Source organism: Abramis brama (genome assembly GCF_963993115.1).
Source record: "Abramis brama genome assembly, chromosome: 2".
NCBI lineage: Eukaryota > Metazoa > Chordata > Actinopteri > Cypriniformes > Leuciscidae > Abramis > Abramis brama.
Window position 1 is genome coordinate 48,118,098 of NC_139964.1, and position 12,442 is coordinate 48,130,539.

Sequence of the window (12,442 nt, forward strand, 5' to 3'; positions counted from 1 at the left end):
CCGACACTAGAGCGGAAACTTCAGTGTTACCGGCTGGTTGAAGCGAGCACACAGGAAGAAACCGGCTCAACACGTAGGCTATAAAACCTAGCGAACGTGTCGCCCAGCCCGCAGCTCTACAGATGTCTGTCAGTGAGGCACCGTGTGCCAGCGAAGAAGCGACACCCCTAGTGGAGTGTGCTTTCAACCGGGGCGGGCAGGGCACGCCTTGGGCTTCGTAAGCCAAGGCGATGGCATCCACTATCCAGTGGGCCATCCTCTGCTTGGAGACAGCCTTTCCCTTCTGCTGGCCTCCGTAACTGATGAAGAGCTAATCTGAGATCCTGAGGCTTTGCATTCTGTCCACGTACAAACGCAGAGTGCGAATGGGACAGAGAAAAGCCAGGGCTGGGTCTGCCGTCTCTGAGGGCAGCGCTTGCAGGTTCACTACCTGGTCCCGGAAGGAAGTGTTAGGAACCTTGTGCACGTTTCCGGGCCGAATTCTAGGCACGATTAGTCGACCAAAAATGCGTGCAGGTCCCCTACCCTCTTGATGGAGGTCAATGCAACCAGGAGTACTGTCTTACAGGACAGAATTTTTAACTCAGCTGATTGCAAGGGCTCAAAAGGTGGTCTCTGAAGTGCCGAAAAGACCAGACACAAATCCCAAGAGGGTATAGAGAGCGGGCGAGGCGGATTTAGTCTCCTCGCCCCCCTCAGGGACCTGACGATCAGGTCGTGCTTTCCCAACGACTTACCTTCAACTGCATCGTGATGTGCGGCAATAGCAGCAACATCCACTTTAAGGGTGGAGGGAGATAGCTTTCGCTTCAACCCTTCTTGCAGGAAGGAAAGCACGGCTCTGATCGAGCAAGTTCGGGGGTTCTCCTCGTGAGAAGAACACCAGTCAACAAACAGGTTCCAGCACCAGTCAACAAACAGGTGCCGGTGGCAGAGGCATCCATGGTGACCACAGAATGCCTGGACACATGTTCTAGGGGAACGCCTGCCCGCAGAAACGAAGGGTCCGACCACAAGCTGAGAGTTTGGCGACAGTGCGGGGTCACTTGGACCCGGCATGTGCCGCTCTGCCACGCCCATCTCGGGACTCGATCGTGGAGCCAGTGTTGGAGCGGCCTCATATGAAGCAATCCGAGCGCCGTTACCGCGGCTGCAGATGCCATATGCCCCTGGAGCCTCTGAAAAAGTTTCAGTGGTGCCGTTGTTCTGCGTCTGAGCGAGCTCACGCAGTTCAACACTGACTGGACATGGTGAGGCGCTGTCATGTTGATCGAGTCCAACTCCACACCGAGAAAAGAGATCCTCTGCCCAGGGGTTAGTGTATGGGGATAAATTGATGCCAAAACCATTGAAAATGGACAGACTAAAAGTCACAAATAGATATTACAACTTGTAAACACAAAACACAATCTACAAATAGATAAAAAATCCGCAAACAAAGTCCTCATGATCCGCAAATGTAAAACAAGATCTACAAATAGATACAAAGTCCTCAAACAAACTCTTTGTGATCCACAAATATAAAGCATGATCTACAAAAATATTAAAAATCCACAAATAAACACATCCTGATTCACAAATAGAAATCAGTGACTTGTACTTGAAAACCAGAATTTGAATGAATGTAAAGTGACTTGTTTGCAGGTGAAGATCATGTTCTGTTTGTAGATTGTGTCACATTTGTTTTCAGAATTCTGACACTATTGTTTCGCTGTTGTGACAAAATAATGCCATAATCATTGAAAATAAAGAGACTATGAGTCAAAAATGCATATTACAATGTAAGCCCGTCTATTGGTCCAATGGGGGTTTTCCAATAACACGGGGAAGGTTTCTCTGTGCGTTACTGTCTTTCCTTTTACGCAACACAACAAGATTAAATGCAATATATTTTCTCACATGCAATAGCTCGTTTCATCTGACTTCATAAATGAAAAGGTTTTAATGATATCTGCGCATCATTAAACGTGAATGAATATTTGATTATTCTCTTAAACTCTGTTTATATTTTACCCGCTTAGATCAGGAAAACTATATCGCTTCGAGTTCCTTATCAAGGTCTCCGACACAAGTAGTCAGCCCCGAAGATCAGAAGCTGGGGCAATTGGCTAAATATCTAGGATTTTGCCGTACACGCGCAACAATCAAAGATATATTAAATAGCCCCCTTGGATGCCCTTCAGGAACTTAATTCAATTGTTTTACTTTAGTAGGTTTTGGCTCTTTAATAGCTTTGGATTAGCCAAGCCCGTACATTTATCTAAAGTAACATTAAATTAGAACAGAAGTCATCGGAAGCGCCCAAGCTAGGTTAACCAACCAGCGTCGTGCTGAACCTAGATGGACAAACACATCCTCTCATCCAAGTCGCCCGCACACTTCCTGATATCAGTTTTTAGCCGTCGCTAATCTCTGACGCAACCTTGTGGCAATATACGAATCCGTTAATCTTATTTGGGAAAAACAAGTCTCAGAGTCAGTCAGAATAAAATCAAACGATTACAATTTATTGACCAGGTAATGAAGCAATAATTCGAAATCCAATTCGCAAGAATAAAATCATCAGTTCATCATAACATAACAACAATTCAGAAATGGAATAATTTGTAGAAATTATTACCTGGCAACGAAAATTACACACAGAGTTTGTGTGGGCAGTCAACCTACAGACTCCTCGAACTTTCTGCACCTTTTCCTTATATACCCAGATAATTCAATATTCTTACCAAATGGCCGTCTATCATTATAATTAGATTTTGGTTCCCTATTCAGGGATTCACACTGGGAGATCAGAATTTGTATTTGAATAGGTTCTTGTTTTACATACAGGAGGTACAGTCTGAATGGAGGGAAACACCTTTATAGGATACATCACTTTTCTCATATTTTATAACTTCTTTTAGCTTTTCCTTATGGTTGGGAGAATGAGACCATTTTACCAGGCGCACTGAGACACTTTAAATGATATCAAACATACATAGATACTTCTTGTACATACTTTACATTGCATAGGTTTTCAGTGTATTTCAGGTGAGGAGGAGGGGGGATGAAGGGGAGATAGTGTGTGTGGAGTGTGAACTGCACTGTGTGCTGCGTCTTGAGATCCCTGTTACATATGCAGGAGATAGTTCAAGTGTTAATGTCCAGGGGGGCCTTTTGTTCCATCTAGGGGTCGACCAGACATACTGGCAGCAGCCTTACAGCTCCCCCGTTTGGCACCGTGGGCCACTCACAGGATTTCCTGCGGTGTCATTTCAGTCGTTGTAAGGTGGGCAGCTTTAAGGGGCTGAGAGTCAATATAGTGTTGGTGGATGCTTTCACCGATCTGATAAGGTGTCGGAAGTAGCAACATTGGAATAGCGTGAAGGAGAAGATGAGTGTGCTTCCAACCGCACACCCTCGAAGTCCCAGTCCCACCAGGTATATGCAGTCTGTGCTGATCGGGTAGATGAGCTAGACAGGATCTGTGCAGTCTTTCGCGCCAAGTTTGTCTCCACTTGCGCTTGAGAGAGGTGGTACTCTGTTTGGAGAATGACGTTCTGTACCAGCTCCATCGTGTCGACCAAAGCTTGTGTTCCGTGTTCATAAAAGGTGTCGTCCCACCATGGGGAGACCTCGGCGTCCATTGGCATCCTTCCGAGGATGTCGATCTGGCCCATAGAAAAGTCCTCTGTCACTTCCAAGCAAAAGGAGTGATTAGCAGGGCAGGTCAGTCCTCCATATGTGAACGAATTCATCTCACTGATGACGCACCACTGTGAATGAGACACCTGAACAGCATTTGAATGGCCATGCAACGATTCAACATTTATGAGTTTGCTGTCATTGGAAGAGAAAGGCTGCAATGTGTTACATGTACAGACAACATAATTATGAGTTTCATGACAACAAGTGCGACTGGTAAACAAGGTCTCAGTACCCTTCAAAGTCATATATCCAGTGAGGTGATCCCATTTAATTACCTGATCTTTAACTACCACTCCAATAGAGCGAATAGTAGTCGAATTTGGATAAACTTGATCTGGGTGGATTAACCATCTGGGGACCAAAAACGCGCCCGCGCGTTTTGCTCGTTTTTTTTTTAGCAATGTAAATTAAGTTCATAATGATCTGTTAATTTTGAACTTTCATTTTCGTGTTATACATCAATCGATCCTGTTCAGTTTCTATTTTTTTCTGTATACTCACAATAAAAATAAAGTGTTTTGCTTTTTGCCAAATAAAGAAAAATTAACATGATGCGAGTTCTGCACTCTCTCTGTCAGTGAACTCCAATTTGAAACGCGTTCGAAAATGATCTGTAACTCCGCGAAAATTCAGTCAAACAGGCAAACATACCCACAGGCATAAAGTTTGAGATCTCATCTTTTAAATGAAGTAATTTATATAAAAAACAAATATTATCAGCTTCTGTAATCTGTATGAAAAGAGAGTGATTCCAGTCGAGCTCATTACGAGCTCATTCACTTTAATTCGTTCACGCCTACTCACGGAGCACGCTATTCACAAGATAATGTGTTAAGCCATCTATGCAAAACAGGTAAACGCCCCCAAGCAAATGCATTAAACGCTTCAAGTTTCATCATTCAGTCACCTGCGCGTTGGGAAGATGGCACGATACACCGGTGCAGAAGCCCTTCAGCTCGTCCTGGATACTAGCGACGAAGAGTCCACATTTGTGACCCGTCACGGAAACCAGGGACACAAGTCGGCAGCACAACTTTCGAGCAAAATGAGAAATAAGCGTTTTATTTCAAAATTGGTGATTTTTTTTTTTTGCAGAATCTGTTAGTTGAGATCACGAAGAAGCCTCTCCATGTTTGAGATAGCAGTATTGGTATATTTAAAAGCGTACATTTTGAGTTTGAAATCGGCTTGTTTTTCGGAGATTCTAGCACGCAGTAGGGGCGTGTCATTGTCGGTGTGTATTTCCATACTGAATAAGCCGGCGTGACTACTTATTATGCAGCGCTCTGGCCGGCTCTATCTGATTTCAAAATTCAATGAAGATGGATGCCAATAACATTACGATGTCCAGCAATCGATTTAAATAGTAGGTTACATGGGGTTTAATTTGTCATTAAATGAGATGTAGCCTAATACATGTTGTCAGTGCCAATACATAGATCCGCCTATTTAACCAACGTGTATCTTAATGGTCCAGTGGTAGAGCTTTCGCCAGCCGTGTCAGAGGGTCTGAGTTCGAATCCGCCCTCGTATAGGTTTTTTTTTTCTCGTATAGTTATTTTTTCTCTCATCAAAACGATTATGTTCATCAGTGGTTGTATATCAAGCAGGGACACGCAAACGTTTGCATTATGTTTTGTGGTTTCACCAGAACGAATAGAGAGTATCCGCAACGCAACGGATTGAAGCGCGCGTCGAGTGAAGACAGTGCGGTGTGTGCACGAGCCACATGAGAAAACACCATATCTGCGCCACTGATCGCAGCGGCAACGAGCACTTTGATCACTTGATTTAAAAAAAAATACATTTCAGCGCTAGTATCTTATTTAAAAAACGAACGAAATGAATGCTCTGCCAGTTAACTGGAGATGTTTTATTTATTTGTAGAATTGGTACATTCGTGTCGCGAGATGTTTTAAAAAGTGGTGGGAACATGTCCCATCCGTCCCACCCGCAAATTATGCCTATGCCTATTTCCATAGTTTATTGCTTATTATTTATCATTAGCAAAAGTTTGTTTCATGTTGCACGAGTAGGCTACACCAAAGAAAATTCCTAGTCTGTGAAACCTTTCATTGACAATGGCAATAAAATCTATTCTGATTCTGATTCATACTTGGATTCATAGCCTACTCATATATATATATATATATATATATATATATCACATAGCACATCCTGTTTTTGATTTGAACATTGTCTAGAGTTTATCTTATTTTTTATTCAGTGTACACAAGAGTTGCCTTTACAGTTTTATCGGTAGATTCCTTTTGTTTATTTATCGCTCACAATTGCTTTGTTTATAGCCGACTGATTATTTTTTTATTTTGCTCACATTTAATTTGCTTAGAGCAACATTTAGAATTTAGAACATTTAGTTCCTCCACACAGAGGAATTACAATAAAACAGATTGAAAAACTAAACCTTTGAATGTCCTCTCATTCTTTCTTCAGGCTGCCTCACTTGATGGCCCATTAGCCATTGGGGTGGGGGGTGTCTATGTCACACCCCTGGTCTGAATCTCATTAATATTGATAGGCCATTACCACTCCCATGCATAAACCTCTTCTGACAAAAAAACTGTCTTACAATGTTTAAATCCATGTATTGTTTTATGAGAACGATTAGGCAGGATGATTTTCACATCATTTTGAAGCCAGAACTCGAAGCGACAATTAGTCCATTATCCATTAGTCAAAAGTCTTGTGGACACATATTTAGTATGTGTTTTGTGGTCTTATTTCAGCAACTTTCATTTTTATTTTTTTCAATAACCACGCATAAACATTATTCTCTTAAAAATACAAACATGTACATACATGTTACTTACATATTATGGTAGCCCCGTTTGTGCTATATAGAGTGAATTTACACCTTTGCCATTAACATGTTTATAAATAACTGAAAAAAGCACAAATGTCAGGGCATGTCAAAACATCCCAAGGGCCCCAAAAACACCTTGGTCCCCAGAGGGTTAAAGGAAAAGTGGCAAAAAATCCAATGCAACCAATACATTCGTTTCCAGTATACATCATAACTGTGGACAACAGTTCTGAATATTTGACATTTTTCATTTTTTTCTGAAGAGAACCATCTATGCAAATCTAAAACCTCAATTAAATCATTCAAAACATGTCTCGGGGTCTTGTGAAGACGAAGGTCTAAAATTTCCTGTCTTGTTGCAGTGAACAAATCTTGTGCATATGATCTGCAGGCTAAGTCACGTTCGATGGTACGGGTCTGATTGAACAATGTGTGGCTAATCGTTAGAAGCGCCTGCGCCTCGGAACGAACCGCTTTGATAATGTTATCATTGCTATTGGTGATGTGTTGAAAACCAGTGGCCATCTGATCTGTCAACCATGTGGAGAATTGGGATTGTTTGGTTATTTTATAGGTGTTGGCTGCTGAATTAATTGATCCGAACAAGCCAGCTATACTGCCTAGCAAGTCTCGTTTTGAGCGAGCAGGTGGAATTTGGACGGCAAGTCTGTCTTTGTAATCAGAAATTAAATCATCGATTTGTGACTGTAGCCATGCATACGACTCATCATTAACATTACAATGTTTTGTATAGGCAAGAGAGTATGTTTGAAATGTTGTATGTCACATGTGTCATTACCAAATTTACATCATGTAATAAAGTTTTGTTGATGTTTCCTCTAATCAGTCCACCAGGAGGAATTGAGTGCAATTCCGGACACTTTTTGGGTTTAGTGTATCCGCAGGTGGTCAAATTAAAACAATATGTAACAGTCCATGAACAGTTGTGTGGATTGGTGAAATTGTCTATGCTATGTGAACATTTTCCGACACAATACGTTCCTTCCTTTCGGTTGGTCCACACAAATATTTTGGGTTTTTGCTCGTTAGGTGTGTAAGATGTGAGATCGTACATTAATTCTGTGAATCTCATGTGTGTGTCATTGTGCGTTTCTGTATGTGTGCACCTATATGTTGCAGGTTCCAAATTTTTAACATTATAGCACAATTTTGGGTCTATGCCATTGTTGTTGTTTTCGTGTAGAGTGTACATGTTGCCTATTGTGTCGCCTGAATCTATTTTAAGTTGATACCAGGCAGTGAGGTTGTGCATGAATTTTGGTGCTCGAGTGTATCCTGAAATGTTTTCTGAAGGTGGGTGGGTGCTACCTGAACTACAGCAGATTTTTGGTGTGCAATTTGGATCCGGTACTATACCGGGAGGCCATGTAGCTGTCTCTTTGTGTGCGACTGTAATTTTTGGTGTGAAAGGCCCCTTGGAGTATTTCCACACCCACCTCCCACATTTCAGGTTGTGTGTGAGTGAAACCCTTTGGCCCAGTCTGATGCACGTGGGCCCGGACACTTTCCTTTCATCCGGCCTCCATGGGATCGCTGCAGTCGACCTGGAAGGCAGGAAGAGAAGATAGTGACAGTTATTTATTTATTCTGCAAACCTTTAAATGATTTGCACTGAGACGTGATACCATCGTAGTTTCCCTTTTATGGTCGTGGCGACACAGCTGTTGCATACAGCTTTTATTTCATATGGCCCATGCCATCTGGGTGTGAATGCACCTTGCTTCACAAAAACACGTATCATTACCATGTCTCCTTCTGAGAATTTCACCTCAGAGTTTGGGTTGAATTGTGCATCATTTGTTAGGTCTGATTGCTGTTGTTTCAGAGCAGCGTGTGCGTGTAGCACTTCCAGCCTCTCTCGTAATTGCTTCAACACAGACTGTTGAGTTGCGATCACGAGAGGCCCCAGGTCTGCCGGGGTAATTTCTGGGTCGATGGGCAGCTTCATGACTCTTCCAGTCATGAGTTCGAATGGACTGATACCTGTGGCTTTTGAAGGAGTTGCCCGCAGTATTGTTAGAACTGTGGGTAGAGCATCAATCCATTGATTTTTGTGTTGTGCAACCTGTTTCGAGATGCTTTCTTTTATGGTTCGGTTAACACGTTCCACCATCCCAGAGCTCTGCGGCCTGTACGGAACGTGGAATCTTTGTTTGATGTTCAGCATCTGGCATATGTTTTTCATCACCTGACCTGTGAAGTGTGTGCCCTGATCGGATTCAATTTGGATGGGTGCTCCCCAGAGTGGGAGGATTTGGTTCGCTACCACACGTGCCACTGTGTTTGCACTGTTATTGCGAGTGGGAATCGCTTCCACCCATTTGGAAAATTTGTCAATTATCACAAGGCAATAACGATACCCGCCCTTGGCACTGGGTAGTGGACCTATAAAATCCAATTGGAGTGACTCCCAAGGTCCTTTGGGTGGCTCTGGTCTACACAGTTTTGTACGGCCAGGCTTACCTTGGTTAATGGTAGCACATACGATGCATGTGTCACACCATCTTTGAATGTCTGATGCCATTTGTGGCCACCAGAAGTTCTTTTGTATCAGCTGTTGTGTTTTGGGAGCTGATACATGTGCATAATCATGGTACAACTTTATCACTGGTTTCTGGAGGGCTTCTGGAACGACGTATTTATCATCTCTCAAAATCATGCCTTCAGTGACCTTGACTAGTTGGTCCTGCTGCAGGTGCGGTGTCAGCTCTCCATCAGAACTCCACAGTTCTTGCTGGTACTGTTTCAAGTCAATAGGAACAGTCTGAAACGCACTCACAGCAGAAACAATCAGTCCGTCAGGCTGCCATTTATCTCCCTTTTGTGCTGCTAATTTTGCTAATTGATCTGCAATGTTATTGTTTTTCTCATGTTCATTTGGATTCTTGTTAATGTGTGCGCGCACTTTGACAACGGAGAACGAGGAATCGCGTGTTTTAATCTCCTGCCAAATCGAAGTTATGATGTTAAAATGTTTGATCGGTGTTCCGGCAGATGTGAGGAATTTTCTCAACTGCCACTGTGCCATAAAATCATGGACTGCGCCAAATGCGTATCGGCTATCAGTATAGACACACAGCGGCTCGTGATGTGATCTGATTGCTTCGAGTAATGCAATAAGTTCAGCTTCTTGCGCAGATGTGTTTTCGGATAGTTTGATTAGCAATTGGTTAGTGTCTGAATTGGGAGAGTGAGGAGTCCACACCGCACATCCTGTGTGGAATTTGCCATCATGCCAGTACCGAGAGCCATCAATGTACACCTGTGTCTGATCTGGAAGTTCTTGGTCATGAACTGGGCTCTGTGCTTCCTGTTTGGTTTGGCATGTGTGTGGGTGGCCCTCTACATCTCCCAACAAATGAGGCAATATTCGATCGTTAACAGTTGTGATGTCACGCGCTTGAATGTCTGCTAGCCATCTTGCCAACCTTTGCGACGACACCCCTTTTATTCTGCCCTGCAACAGCATTTGTACTGGCGTGTGCACTGTATGCACAACGATAGGTTGAAAACCTACAATCGGTTCAGTTGCTGTCAACATCCAGTGAACCGCCAGCACGTGCTGAGTACATGGGTCGAATCCCTGTTTGACCGTGGATTTTTTTTCGGCTGTAGTATGCGATTGGACGCAATTTTCCCCCATGATCTTGAGCTAAAACGCCACTTAGAGTGTTTTCGTTCGCGTCCACCTGTAAGTGGAATGCTTTTTTAGGGTTCGGCAGACCAAGCGCGGGAGCACTGCACAAATTTTCTTTTAGACTCGTAAAAGCTTTTTCGTGTTCCTCTGACCATTCAAGAACGTCAGAGGGCTTTGATTTTCCTTTCAAGAGGGAATACAACGGCGTGACTACGTTTGCAAAGTCTGGAATGAAGTCTCTTAAGTAATTTGCTGTTCCCAGCACTTTCTGTAACGCGTTCAGCGTGTGCGGTCGGGGAAGTTCAGCAATGCATTTCCGCCTATCATCTGTTAATGCTCGGTGGCTTTGCGTTATCGTATAACCCAGGTACTGGACCTCGTTTTGTGCGATTTGAGCTTTTTCTTTGTTTAATTTGAAGCCAGCTTTACCGAGCGTTAGCAGTACCTCGTCAACGAGCAGCAAATGATCATCAAATGATCCCTCGGTTGCGATAAGTATATCATCAACGTAATGGATCACGTTTCCGGTCCCTGTCAGTGGATTAAGCGTGTCTTCTAATGCTCTGTGAAAAATCGCAGGACTGTTATGGAGGCCTTGCGGCATTCGCTCCCAAGTATACTGGATTTGATTCACAGTGAAGGCCAATTTCCACTGATCAGCGCGTTTGATTGGGATGGACCAGAAACCATTCTTTACGCCGAGCACTGTAAACCAGGACGCTTGTGTTGAAATCTGCGATAATAACGTAGACGGATTTGCCACTATAGGTGTAGCCTTGGGCAAAACTTTGAGACGCTGATAATCAATACAAAGACGCCATTTACCATTCGATTTTGGTACTGGTAGACACGGAGAGTTTGTGGTCGAACTACAACGTCGGACTATTCCTCTGATTTCAAGTTGCTGTACAATTTCATGAACAGCTGACTCGGCTTCTGGTTTGATGCAGTATTGTTTTTGTGGGGGAGGGGGCTCCCCCTCAATGCACACAACAAAGTCAATGAGGCCGCAGTCATGTTCATGTGTAGCCCAAATGCTATCGTGTTTGTTTACCATCTGTTGAATGGGATCCGGGGCGGATATGGACATAATGCTTGTTGTGTTTTTTGGTAGGCATTTTTTTACAGTTTTGTTTGTTTTCAACTCAATTTGCTTTTCAAAGCAGTGAATTACAAAGCCATACTTTCGCATAATGTCCATTCCCAGCACAGTCCCTTCACTGTTATCAGGTAAATACCAGAGAGGTTCTTTCAAACCGGTTACGCCTAAATCGAGTTCAATTGGCTGTGTTTTTGTCGCAATCATTAACGTGTCGCCGATGCCTTTGACCTGAATAGTTTCGTTAGTTAAAGGAAATTGAATGTCGGTACAGGAGCAAGATGCGCCAGAATCAATAAGTACGTCCGCTAACCGGCCTCCTAAATTAGCTCTTATTTTTATTCGGTTTCCGCTCTTAATTATGCTCCCTACGGCGATGGAGGCCACGTATCCCTATTGGTGTTGATATTTTTCAGTTGTTCCGGTCGCGTTGTGGCCCGCGCCATTTTGGCTTTGTTGTTTTTTATACTCGGCAATGAAATTGGTGAACTGCTTGTACAGGTTATCGTTTTCGCGAGATGGTGATTTTTTACCATGATTGTCTAGCTTTTCTTAATCTCTCTCTCTCTTTTGGCAATCTTTCCTTACATGGCCATAATTTTTGCAATAGTGGCATTGCATTTTGTTTGGAGATCTTTGGTTAAATTTGCCTGGGCTGTTCCCTTCTGTTAACCATTGCGCGGATGCAATATTGCGGGGGTTTGTTTTGTAAAATCTGTTTTCTATTCTTGAGCCCCAGTCTACTATTGCTTGGAACGTGTTTTCGGCCGGGTCGACGCCATTTGCCAAAGCCTTCTGAGCGGGAATGCCAGCATTGGTCTTTAAAATTTGTAGTAATGCGTCATGGTTGCAGTCTATCTCTTCCAGCCCTGAGTGTTCTCTGTAGGTTACCCATAACCGTTCAGCGTACGTTTCAAATGACTCGTTACCTGTTTGTTTTATTTCTAAGATTTTGCTCCAATCAATATGCGTCGGTCCCCTAACGTTTAATAATACCTGTTTTAGATGCTCGTAGATAGCTTCGTTGGTTTCATCTTCGACTCGGTTCATTATGTCGCCAGATTTCATGTTTGCGGTAAGCTTCGATCTAATCTCATCAGGTATAGTGAGTAGAGCGATTTGCCACACATCTCGAGTTTCTAATTTGTACACGCTGCCCTGTAACATCAATGCT

The 12,442-nt window shown here is 43.2% G+C and overlaps 1 protein-coding gene and 2 pseudogenes across 5 annotated transcripts in view; 1 reads left to right on the forward strand and 2 right to left on the reverse strand.

Moving 5' to 3' along the window:
- The window catches only part of cntln (centlein, centrosomal protein), a 221,931-nt gene that overhangs the window by 111,529 nt on the left and 97,960 nt on the right, over positions 1 to 12,442 (forward strand). The gene's annotated exons all lie outside the window — the stretch shown is intronic.
- Positions 3,142 to 6,170, reverse strand: LOC311069658 (annotated as a pseudogene). Its single transcript has 2 exons — positions 6,152 to 6,170; positions 3,142 to 4,021 (listed from the first exon to the last, which is right to left on the reverse strand). The product of its transcript is annotated as an uncharacterized misc_RNA (transcript).
- On the reverse strand, positions 6,455 to 7,480 carry LOC311068797 (annotated as a pseudogene). The gene has a single exon. The product of its transcript is annotated as an uncharacterized misc_RNA (transcript).